Genomic DNA, 13,840 nt, shown 5'->3' on the forward strand with positions numbered 1-13,840 from the left:
GAACCAAAAGGTTTGCACACCGAGAAGAACCAGTGTGATGAAGAACGTAGTGCATGACTGCAAACATCATTTAACCTCAGGTGGGCGGAAAGAATTTATTGAGAGAGTTTTTCCTAAAAAAAAAATCAATTCCAAAAATAAACTAACCCAAACACAAAACAAATCAAACCATTACTTTCCCTACTTCAAGTTATATACAAATGGGATGGAGCCAATCTTGTTACCAAGAGGCTAGAGAGGAAACCTCATGCACCTTCTCCGGTCGATATTTGTGAAATGTACCAGAAGTATAATCATAGTAATGATGATACTCAGGTTTATTTGAAATTTTTTACTCTTTTTTTTTATAATGATTAAAGGAAGGATTTTTCCAACTACCGGAATTCGCAACACCACCAGTAAAAATCTTTTTATCAATTTTGACCGAGTAGTTGCCAAAACTCGAATATATGTCACGAATGATAGAATCAAAATTTTTTACGAGTATAAACCTTTTCCTTCATCAGACTAATCGTTCCAGAGATTTAAAAACATTTTCAAAATCATAAATAGATATTTGTCAATTGATCCATCACGATAGTATTACTCAAAGAGATTAATAAGTAGTCTAGTGAGGTTCCATATCCTTGAGCTTTTCTTCGCACGTTTCCTGCAACGAACCTTTTTTAAAGGAATCTTTGATTTTTCCTTTAAAATGCTTTCCATCATCTAGGATTTCTAACGTCTTAGATGATGTGAGATTATCTTGAGAGATGATGAGTGCCAAATATTGCATATTTCTACACCTTTTTATTGGTAATCATCTCATATTTTATGCTTTAAAATCATATATTATCCCAAATTCTGTATTTTTTATGTTTTCAAGAATAATTACTTTTACTAATTTATTTTATGTTTTTAGATAGTAAATAAAGCTTGGATGAAAGGAGAAGCCAAAAGAGCAAAGAATTGGTGACAATGGAAGATGACAACAAAGCTCTCACTAGAAGGCGGTGAAGAATATTGTTTGCACCTCATCCGCAAGTGAAGAATGTCGCTTGTACAACCCAAAGCTAGGAGTGGGTTTTAGATATTAGATTTGAAGAAGACATGGACCTAGATGAAAAGTTTCCAAGAGGACCCAAGATCCAAACCCATATATGTGCCCGAGACATCAGATTTGATGCAGCTGCTAAGCATCCAAGGAATATCCATGCGGTACATCAACGTTTTCTACGCCTGCCTCATACCCGAGCACCTTATATCCTTCACCTGTTCGAGCAGAATGAAACACCATCTTCTCTTCGTTCTCATCTTCTCCATCCTCTGCATAACTATCATTTCACCATCACCTTTATCCCTCCATCAGTCAATTCCATCCCCGACCATCTCTGATCACAACCACCATATGCAATTAAACTTTTAACCTCTATATCTCTCAATCTTATCTTTTCCCTTGTCAAACACTAATCCTAGAAGATATGATTGAGATAGATAAGATTAGGGTTATCTCAATAGATAAAGAAAAAATCAAATCAAGTTGCAGAGAAGAAATAACAGAGGGGACAAGAAATTCAGGCAATTATGGCGAGTAAGGCAATTATGGTGAGTAAGTAGAGATTTATTATTTAATTGAAACCCAAATTGGGGATTTTGTGTATAAATAGGGATGGGAATTGTGATGTAAAACTCATGCCCGATTAGCCGGTGCACCAAGCTGTAGTTGTTTATGTTTATTTTCAGTATTATCATCATGTTCTAATTCAATAACTAGAGCTTAGACGAAACCCTTAATCTATTGATAGTTTGATTCATGTTTCTGATATTGTTCTTGTTGTGCTTTAACAGTTTAGGATAGATTCAATCATAATACTTCAATATTTTGCTCTCACAGTGTATGTCATGCATCCATTTTAGTTAGAACACCGGTATGTTGATTGTGCTACAGCTCATGCTTAATTGTTTGTTATGGATCCTTAGATTAGTTGTTCTTTAACTAGACAATTAATGCTTTGGAAAAATACCTTAGTTGCGATTGGAATGTCCATCTTAGGAAAGGTTTAATCATCTAAGTGATCAAATGGGTCTGTAATTAGTTGTACCCGTAAGAAGACATCTAATACTAGGGATTAGTTAGTGACCTTAGTTGACATTAAACCATCCAATTGAGATTACACTGGATAGACGGAAGACTGGTATCTTGACCGGTGTCCATTACAAGGGACAAGAACATTATCGAGACTGAATTAACTTAGTGTAGGTTAATTGGTGGACTCGACTGCGCTAGTACCTTTTATTTGCATTGTTTTATCTTTTATTTGTATTACATAAGCATCATCTAGTAATATCGACAACCCTATCGTTTCTAAATTAATAATACTAGAACTTAGAAGGCTAGTTTCACATCGTAAAAAATCCCTGTGAGATCGACCTGTATTTTCCATATCTATGTTATAGACACTGTGCGCTTGCAGTTAATTGTAGGTACCTTTCCCGACCTACCAAGAGACCAGCGGTCTTGAAAAGAATAAACTATGAACAATCTTTGAGGATTTCTGGTATGCGTCACAGATGCCCAGAACAAGTTTCCCAAAGTGATTTCTCAGAGGGACAGTCTTTAGGATCAAACAAATACAAACTTATCAGGTTTATCGTGTTTTCTTGCTCAAATACCAATTGAAAAGGCGGGGGTCTAACAACCACGCCCAATATTTCATTTAGGCAATCTGTATGGACTAACTCCAATATACTTCCAAGAGAATCAACTAGACAGTCAGACACAATCAAGGAAAATATATCCAGAGTTATATCTCTGTTTCTCAATGTAATCGGCAAATCAAACAGATATAAATCCGCGAGCCTGAATATTATGAGAAACAACTTGAACGGTACCAAAGACCAATGTTCAAGTGTCAATCTATTTCAATCAACAAACAAAGGTTGGATATACCAATTCATTGAAATATGCACAACCTGTGATATTTCAATTATATAGAAAATATAATGCGGAAAAGAAATAACACAGACACCAGAAGTTTTGTTAACGAGGAAACCGCAAATACGAAAAAACCTCAGGACCTAGTCCAGATTTTAACACCACACTATATTAAGCCGCTACAGACTCTATCCTACTACAAGTTAACTTCATACTGGAATGTAGTTGATCCCTAACCAATATCACACTGATTAAGGTATAGTCGCATTCCTTACGCCTCTGAATCCCAGCAGGACTCTATCCACTTGATTCCCTTAGCTGATCTCACCCACAACTAAGAGTTGCTACGACCCAAAGTCGAAGACTTGATAAACAAATCTGTATCACGCAGAGAAGTCTATTGAATAGATAAATCTGTTTCCCACATAAACACATACGAGTTTTTGTTCCGTATTTTGATAAGTCTATTCACGAAGAACATCCTAGTAATATCAATCACCTCACAATAACTTAACTATATGGTAGTATAACAAGTTATTGCGGAATCACAAAGAATGAGACGAAGATCTTTGTGATTACTTTTTATATCTTACCTATCAGAGATAAATCTCGAGCAAATATTAGTACTCAATACGATAGAACAAAGTAAGATCAGAACATGCAACTACATAGAAAATAGTTAGGTCTGGCTTCAGAATCCCAATGAAGTCTTTAAGTCGTTAACCTATAATGATTTTAGGGAAAACCTAGGTTAAAGGAGAATCGACTCTAGTCGTAACTAGTTACACACATGAGGTGTGGGGATTAGGTTTCCCAGTTGCTAGAGTTCTCCCTTATATAGTCTTGAAATCGGGGTTTGATAACCTTGGAACAACGCAATCAGTATTCACCATTAGATGAAACCTGATTTAAAATTCAAGCAAATATCTTTCCACCGTTAGATGGTCTTTAGATTGTTACCCACCAATGAAATATACCTTCATTTAGATATGGTTGACCGTACCTAAATATGTATATTGAGTTGGCTCAATAACAGTTAACCGAAGTTAACCATATGAACACTTTTCTCTTAACCATGTTCATCTTAACACTTCTAGATCAATTGATAGTTAAATGAATCTAATTGTTTTACTCATAGAGTTGTTCAATTTTTTATATTCTCATAGAAGTATACAAGACAAAATTGAAGCAAAATCGGATTGATTCAAAAGAATCAGTTCATGAATATTTTGGCCACAGTTTGCAAAGATTGCATTCCTTAATTTATAATTGTATTTGTTCATGAGTATGAAATCATACTTAACCGATTTAAGAATTTGAACCACTTAAGTTTGCAAACGGGTACGCGAACTTAAGTTCCGGACATTGGTCACAAGCCGACAGTTTGCAAATGGGTACGCAAACTTTAGCTCCGGACCGAACTCAGTTGAAGCCGTTTGTGAACGAGTATGCAAACTTGATTCCCGGAATTCAACAGTTAAATCAGTTTGCGAACGGGTATACAAACTTAAATACCCTGACTTAAACAGTTGAATAAGTTTACGAACGGGTATGCAAACTTCCGGTCCTGAATTCCGTCAAAACAGTTCGTACACGAAGTACACAAACCGTTATATATCCATACATGGGTTGTAGCTCTTAACTCCCATTTCAATTATTGAAACATTCTTAGAAGACGACAGTAGCTGTCTCACACAAACTATTAGCTTATAAGAAATTTTCAAGTGATCGAATTTTCAATATGAAACATTCTGAGCCTATATCAAATGACTGTCTGACACAAATCATGTAAGATGTTACCAGGTGATTTTCACATGACCATCTTTTGAATTTCGTCAAGAATAATGATGAACGTATTTAAAGCAAAAATCTTTCCAACACATATTTCGAGAAAGATATAAGCGAGTTAAACTCATCTCGAAATATCAAATGGGAATAAAGTAAAATATATATATCTATAGGACTTTGTCTTAATAGGAGATAAAATAGAATAAACTTTTGAGTGATAGATGAGTTCAAGTCTCCACATACCTTTTGTTGATGAATTTACACAAGCTCCCCTTCGTAGTTCTTCGTCTTCAATCAATGAACGTCGTGAAGTCTAAAGCTCAACTACACATTTTATCCTAATATGAGACATAGCTATAAGTAGATTAGAAATCAAGACTTATAGTTTTGACAACTAAACTTGACAAACAAGCTTGAGATAACAACTTTTGCGAGTTCGACCGAGCAGTGCTCTAACAGTAACCACATGAATATCAATATTATTCCATAACTCAACATTCCCACAATTTCTACCTATAGCAGGAACATACTTTAAATTATCCATAACAAAATATTGCCACCATTTCAATTATTACGACAGTGGTTATAGGCAAGTTTCTGACTAATATAACATGTTACCAAGTTTCTTTCTCAAAGACTGAAAAGTCACCTTACTTAGATGGTAGGTAAAACCCAATCTACTTTTATTCCAAGAAGACTTATAATTGACAATATTGTAGATGCAAAAGAGATTTTACATTCTGTGTGTAACTTTGATTCAATTATGAGAGATTTTCTTTAAAGATAAATATTAATTAGCAAGGCTTATGATAAGATTTTTTAGAGATTTTTGAGTCATTTCCTTTGGACATTTTGAGCCCTACGAGATGTGATATCAAGGATTAAACTCAAATGGTTTGAAGACATCTATTTATGTTATCACACACATAGAGATTTTTAAGATGTTATGCAATCTTTGTTTTGGTTGTATATTGCAGTTGGAATTCATCAAAGTAGTGTGACACTCATATTAGATTAAATATGAATGGTTTAGATATAAATAAACTCAAAGAACCATTAATGGTGAAAAGAAAAGCTTATTGGGTAATTTTTTCAAAACCTTATATGTTTTCGAATATCTACCACTGATTTATTTGTTTTTGGTAGTGCCGTTAGATTTAATTTGGATAACATGGTATTTGCTATAGAATCTCCATCGTTTAGATTTATTTGCATATGGAGGTACTTTGGGTAGTTCATCAAAATATTTTTGTCCTAGCCATGCATACGCTACTCCTGACTCAGCTAACTAGGATATGGATGGAAAAAGTAACGACGAGAGGCATCCTTAATTAGAAATATCTAGGGGAAGTAACACAAATTAACTATCTTTATTAGGGAGGAAATCCAGAATCCCACTTTTGTAAACTAGAAGAATATTGAATGTGATTTGCGAGAAAAAAAATAGTAGAGAGTGGAGAGATGAGATAATATGTCTGTAAAATGAGTTGAATTTATAAGATTTGAAGATTTTGATTTATAATGAAAAACTCAAATTACCTATCCACATGGTTGTTCAAATTTGGTCTTTAATTTCCTTAAGCTATAAAAAATGGAGCACATATCAGCGATATCACATGTCATTGGCTAGTTGGAGCGCGATGTAGTAGGTGCCACACAATAAAATCCACCTTGCAAATTTTCCGCGCAAGTGTAACTCGACAGCACAGTGGTTCAGTGAATTAAGCTTCACCCTCTTTTACTTCAGCCTTATAAGTTTGTAGCAATGCAAACAACCAACTCTACAGTTTTACAAGGGAAGTCTTTAGCCTTCTTTCTTCTTCAATTTTCTTCTCAAATGCGTGCTATAAAACATTCAAACATTCCCATACATTCACTAACAGAATCAGCCAACCAAAAATACTTAGAACATGATATAGTTAACCTATTTTATTTCATCAAAGGGAAGATATACAAAACTTTCCCACTTAGGGACTTACACAGACTTGTTCATCTTGAACCAAGCCTTAACCTTACCAAGAATCTCTCAATTTGAGTCTCACAATCTCCTATGTAAGCCTACTGATTTTCCTATGCCTTTGCACTATTTATACAACAACTTTAATGGCCAAAAACCGTGCAAAACAGCTGCACACGCTATGGGACAACCATCTTTCCCATAGGGCAGTTCCATAACCGCCAATAATTGTGCCAACTTGGCCAGTTTCTTCTCTATCTCGAACCAGCCTTCAACACCTGTTCTCAAGCAGTTATAAACACACCTTTTAGGCTATAAACTTTCTATATACCCGTTCTCCCTTATCTCACACCTTTGGCACGCGTGTGAAACCAATAACCAACTCCTAACCGTCACTTGAGCCATAACATGCAACCTTTGCGCATTACTGAGCTTTTCCTTCCTCTAATACTCATATCCAACATGGCCATGTACTCTTCTAGGACTAATCCAATCCACAGACAACATTTTTCTTCAATCATCTTGGCCATTCTTTTTGCTCATTTTGGTTATTCATGCGTCATATGCTTCACTTATCCAACTTGATCGAAAATAGCAATGCTTTTGACCAAACCGATATTGTTAAGGTTAAGTTTTATCGGAAATCCAATATACGGTAACATCCGAAGGAATCCAAAAATCCCAATCCGATTCCATTAGACTAAGTTATCAGATATCATATTTTTCCCGATAAATAAAGTTCATACCATTCCTTCCAAATCAACATAATATCCACCTTCACAAAATTACGACAAAAATTTGGTTTTATTATCAAACTGGTTTAGGTTGTTTGTTTATGGTTTGTGTTTTTCGTTGCGATTCTAGATGTATGTTTAGAGAGACTTATTGATAAAGTTATGGGAATCAGGACAAAATTTTGATCACCATTTGATGATCCTTTCAAGCGTCTTCTGGAATGGAATTCATCAAAGTTCGTATTATGAAGGGTTTTCTTCCACAATTACACTTTTGGAACACACACAGACAATGGAAATGAGAACTTCATTTAGTTTTAGTGGGGATTGCATGGGCTACCTGTGACGCCCCAAATCATAAACCCTCTTATCTAATAGGATTACAACCTAATTGAATAATCAAAACTAGATTACTGATTTTAAGAATCATAGATACATAATGTGAACTAAAACTAACTTGAACCCAACACTCTGATATTTATAAGGAAAGAACTCTCAAATTATATTAATATATTAGTGTGTTGTTTTACAATAAATAAAGAATACACATACACAAAAGATACGTAAATGTAACACAGTTCGGTAATGCTATAAACTACGAAAAACAGATATCTTCACGTGCACCATTTCTTCTGGAAACTGAAACTGAAGTGGAAACGAGTAAGCACATCATCCCCAAAGGGTTCTCAATGAAAACATATAACTCTCAAGTAATCACTAACATGCTCCATAGTTCTAAAAGAATATAACATGAAAGAAACAAGAACAAACTAATCATTCATCTATTCATGCATCATGAAGCAAGTGTCACTCTAGCCTCGCCAAACTCATTGGAGAAGACGACGCGAGGGTAACCCTAATCAATAATAATAACATCGTCCACACAGAGTGCCCATACAAACCATAATTGAGAATATTAAAATCAAGATCAGAAAGTTAGACAAACAAGTGTGATATGCGCACGAGTGATTTCCCTCAAATAAAATAGTATATATAATATCATAACGGATGAATTACCGCCGTACTAGGTAATATTCAAACGGATGAGTTACCGCCCTACTATATTAATAAGAAATACTACTAAAACGGATGAATTACCGCCCTACTAAGTAATATTGTCGACGGATGAATTACCGCCTTACTTAACTTAGCTAAGAGACGTGGAGAAACACATACACTCCTCGTAGGGAAATATCACAATGCATATCACAAACAATACATTGAAGCAAACATTGTACATACATATACAACATATACATCATACTCAAAGATACATGAATAGTACATCAAAGAACACACAATCATGCACACTGATAGTAAGGACTCATCATGCTCGCATATAAAGAAATCTTAATGATTACAAGATGGTTACAGAGTTCCCATCTGATTTAATGACAAGCCATGCCTATCTCTAGATCCTCAATCCACTGGTTCATCCTTTGAATCGATCGTTGTTAACAAAGATTAAATTTTCTGTGAACTCTGAATACAATAAGCGTATCATCATCACCTTTATCAGATAACCCTTGACCATTCCTTACTTCACTCGATCTCAAAAGTCTCGATTTTAATTTCTAAAATCACCAATAACTGAAGAATAGAGAAGAAGGAATAAATAAGAAGAAAGAGAAGAATAATGAAGAAGAAGAAAGCAGAGTATGAGTTTATCTACTCGGTTTGGATAAGGCCGACCAAATTATTAAGGCACTCAAAACTTGGATAAGGGCAGCCAGGTGATTAAGGTATAAAATGATTATTTTTCCCCTCGAACAAAACTGACAATATCTTCTTCGTCCGGTATCTAAATGACACGTGCGAGTAGTCTATTTTTCCTGACTTTTCAATATTTATACAATGGTACTAGTTTCGAATCTAGATCGTTGTTAGATTAATTTTTATTAATTAAGGTTCATCTCTTAGTCGAGTATTTAGCGGCTGAGTCGCCTCTTGACTCGTCTAATAGCGTGACGAGCTTGAGGGTTCTTACATTCTCCCCACCTTATATCATTTTCGTCCTCGAAAATCAAACCATACTTGTGGTCTTCAAAACTCCCCACCTTATAGAGAAATACTATCTCTCGACTAGCTGCAAGTATTGCTCGTACTTACAAACGTGCGAAAATCAACTCATTTCAAATGAGTTAAAAGTAACATGAAATAAAACACAACTCTAAATGGATTTCTACCACTAAGATCTAAAATTTGTGGCTCTAGGTTCAGTATACTAATTTCTATTTCAATAGATTACCGGTTCTAAGTATATTATAAGATGCTCTATAATAAAGTTTCTATATGCTCTAGGTTCAACTATACTGATTTAAGTTCTATCCAAGAGGGAAGTCTAATTTTCTTACATGAATTTCTATAATGGAAACTATAAATTTTAGACTTAAGTTCTCTACACTAATTTATATTTCAACAAATTACTGGTTCAAAGTACATTACAACTACTCTACAATAAAGTTTCTGTATGATATTCAGGATATATCAAATATACTAACCGCACTATTCTAATAGTACTAGATTGCCTATGCGTTCAAAATTTTAGACTAATTATTCTCTAATCTCATATAAAGTAGTTGGTTTACCTTACAAATTTTTACTTCATAAAACGTACATATAGTCGAACAACCAATCAATCAATCAAACAAATCTTTTAGTTATTATTAGCTTTTAGTGATTAAGATTTATCTCACAACCCAACCCGATTCTAAACTAATCTACTTCACCATATGATACTAACTATTATCTATTGTTTCCCATGTAAGATCTAATGGTGAGCTTTGATACCAAGTTGTGACGCCCCAAATCATAAACCCGCTTAGCTAATAGGATTACAACCTAATTGAAGAATCAAAACTAGATTACTGATTTTAAAAATCATAGATACGTAATGTGAACTAAAACTAACTTGAACCCAACACTATGATATTTATAAGGAAATAACTTTCAAATGATATTAATATATTAGTGTGTTGTTTTACAATAAATAAAGAATACACATACACAAAAGATACGTAAATGTAACACAGTTCGGTAACGCTATAAATTACGAAAAACATATATCTTCACCTGCACCATTTCTTCTGGAAACTGAAACTGAAGTGGAAATGAGTGAGCACATCATCCCCAAATGGTGCTCAATGAGAACATATAACTCTCAAGTAATCACTAACATGCTCCATAGTTCTAAAAGAATATAACATGAAAGAAACGAGAATAAACTAATCATTCATCTATTCATGCATCATGAAGAAAGTGTCACTCTAGCCTCGCCAAACTCGTTGGAAAGACGACGCGAGGGTAACCCTAATCAATAATAATAACATCGTCCACGAAGAGTGCCCATACAAACCATGATTCAGAATATTACAATCAAGATCAGAAAGTTAGACAAACAAGTGTGATATGTGCATGAGTGATTTCTCTCAAATAAAATAGTATATATAATATCATAATGGATGAATTACCGCCCTACTAGGTAATATTCAAAAACATAAGTTAGCTCCCTACTATATTAATAAGCAATACTACTAAAACGGACGAATTACCGCTCTACTAATGAATTAGTTATAATACTATTAAAACGGATGAATTACCGCCCTACTAAGTAATATTGTCAACGGATGAATTACCGCCTTACTTAACTTAGCTAAGGGACGTGGGAAACGCAGACACTCCTCACAGTGAAATCTCACAATGCATATCACAAACAATACATCGAAGTAAACATCGTACATACATATACAACATATACATCATACTCAAAGATACATGAATAGTACATCAAAGAACACGCAATCATGCACATTGATAGTAAGGACTCATCATGCTCGCATATAAAGAAAGCTTAATGATTACAAGATGGTTATAGAGTTCCCACCTGATTTGATGACAAGCCATGTCTACCTCTAGATTCTCAATCCACTGATTCATCCTTTGAATCGATCATTGTTAATAAAGATTAACTTCTCTGTGAACTCTGAGTACAATAAGCGTATCGTCACCACCTCTATCAGATAACCCTTGACCATTCCTTACTTCACTCGATCTCAAAAGTCTCGATTTTAATTTCTAAAATCACCAGCAACTGAAGAATAGAGAAGAAGGAGGAAAGAAGAAGAAAGAAAAGAAGAAAAGAATAATGAAGAAGAAGTAGAAAGAAGAGTATGAATTTATCTACTCGGCTTGGATAAGGCCGACCAAATTATTAAGGCACTCAAAACTTGGATAAGGGCATCCAGGTGGTTAAGGTATAAAATGATTATTTTTCCCCTCGAACAAAACTGACAATATCTTCTTCGTCCGGTATCTAAATGACACGTGCGAGTAGTCTATTTTTCCTGACTTTTCAAGATCTATCTAATGGTACTAGTTTCGAATCTAGATCATTGTTAGATTAATTTCTATTAATTAAGGTTCATCTCTTGATCGAGTATTTAGCGGCTGAGTCGCCTCTTGACTTGTCTAATAGCGTTGACGAGCTTGAGGGTTCTTACACTACCCTACCTTTTTCCTTTCTCATGTTCGAATAGGACATGCAAGGCAGGGGAGAGCTATGAGATCTATGTGGAATTGTGCAAGACAATAATAGTGATTACTCTTCAAGCATTATCAACCTCAGCAACAATTTTTCATTTTTTTGGCCTTCATCTGGTTTTCACTGCGCTTAAGAGATGAAGCAATATAACTTAAAAATAGTTCGTCAGTAAAAAATGCAACAGCCACAACAAAACTATCAACAACACAATCAGCAGCAACGACGTATTCAGATCCCATGGATTAGATCTCTACAAAAATATGTATAACAGAGGAAGGTTAATCGATGTGCCTTTGGGCCGGCAGACGCTTCTCCATTTCTTTTAACTCTAGCCTCTATTCTCAGCGCCTTTTTGTTCTACTTAAATCAGTGGTAGCCTGATTTCACTTTTTAGAGTAATCTAGTTTAAGTTTGTAATTCATGTTGCATCTGTTTTTTGTCTTTCATATGTATTTAGTAACATTATTAGCAGTAGTAGTCTATGTATTCTCTAGTAAAAACCACATGATGGATCAAAACGTGAAAAAAAGGAGAAAGACAGTTAAAGATCGGGGTAATACACATCAGCATATGAAAGCAATTTCCTGACCAGCACCTTGAATCAAGCGCATCGAGCACTCCTACCATCGTCTATGTTCTTATGGACTCAGCCGTGTCCATCAACGTGCATCTTTTCCTGTGGAAAGCATTGAACGAAGGCCTTCTGACCTTCGACACCAACATCTTCCCTCGATGCAACTTTGATTTGAAGACCGTTGCTCACGCTCTACTCCATTATTTTGCTATTTTAGGTTCATGACATACCATTCTAATTGTAACTGATGAACCTTTGGGTATTAGGCCTTTAAGTATTAATAATATTTATGCTTCAAAAAAAAAACCTTCACAGAATCTACAATTCATCTTCAACTCTAGACTTATACATCCATATCCATAACTCATACACCCAACAATTGAGAACAAGTATCTTTACTGAGTTACTGACGAAGCAATCAGATCACGACTTCCTCTTGTCAATCAAATTATCGAATGGATAGGGCATTATGGGACACGTAGAGATGACACATATATAGGGTATTATTGGACACGTGGGGAAGAGAAGAAAAGAGGGGTCTATAAACACTTAATATGGTATATCGGATGTCGGATATAAGCCAACCAGATGAGGCCTAAAATCCGGTTCCGATAAGGTTAAACCAGATGGGGCCTAAAATCCGGTTTCGATAAGGTTAAGAGGAAAAGTACGATAACATATCCGGTTCTGAAATCCGAAATCTGACAAATAGGATTATATCCTATAGGATGTCGAACTTTCAGAAATGAATATCGGACTTCGGAAGTATATTGACAGCCCTAGCAAGCTTTGGCCAGCCTTGAACTAATGCATAGGTCACCTCTTGATCCATTCTACACTCTTGCATCATCCTTGAGTTTGGGTCAATCAATTCCAAGGATATACCTTAATGCCAACATCGCATGTTGCATTTTATCAACTTGGTCTTGTCTTGCCTTCTATGAAGCTTTATCGTGTCGGCCAATAAGCTTCATTACTTGTCCAATGTCTTTACAGTGTAGCGCTACTTTTACGCTTCACTGGCCCTGTAGGGTCCTGCTATCTCAGCGTTTAACAGTCTATACAGTGTCACGCCATCCTGATTGAACACTAACTTACCCAACTATACTGTATCGCGCCATCTTGACGCTTCACTATTCACTAACCTGGCCGGTCATAGTAGGCTCCCAGGATATCCTGATTTCGAAACCCAAAAAGAAATAAAAAATCGAAGGAATACATTCCTATCGCCTTCCCTACAGATGAGTCTTAAAATGTTGCATAGTTGGCAGTGTCCGGTCTGACTATGATCCGACTCGGGGAAAGGTCGAAAGACGAAAAAACACAAAAAAAA

The sequence above is a fragment of the Papaver somniferum genome, chromosome 8 (genome assembly GCF_003573695.1).
Source record: "Papaver somniferum cultivar HN1 chromosome 8, ASM357369v1, whole genome shotgun sequence".
In the NCBI taxonomy this organism is placed as follows: domain Eukaryota; kingdom Viridiplantae; phylum Streptophyta; class Magnoliopsida; order Ranunculales; family Papaveraceae; genus Papaver; species Papaver somniferum.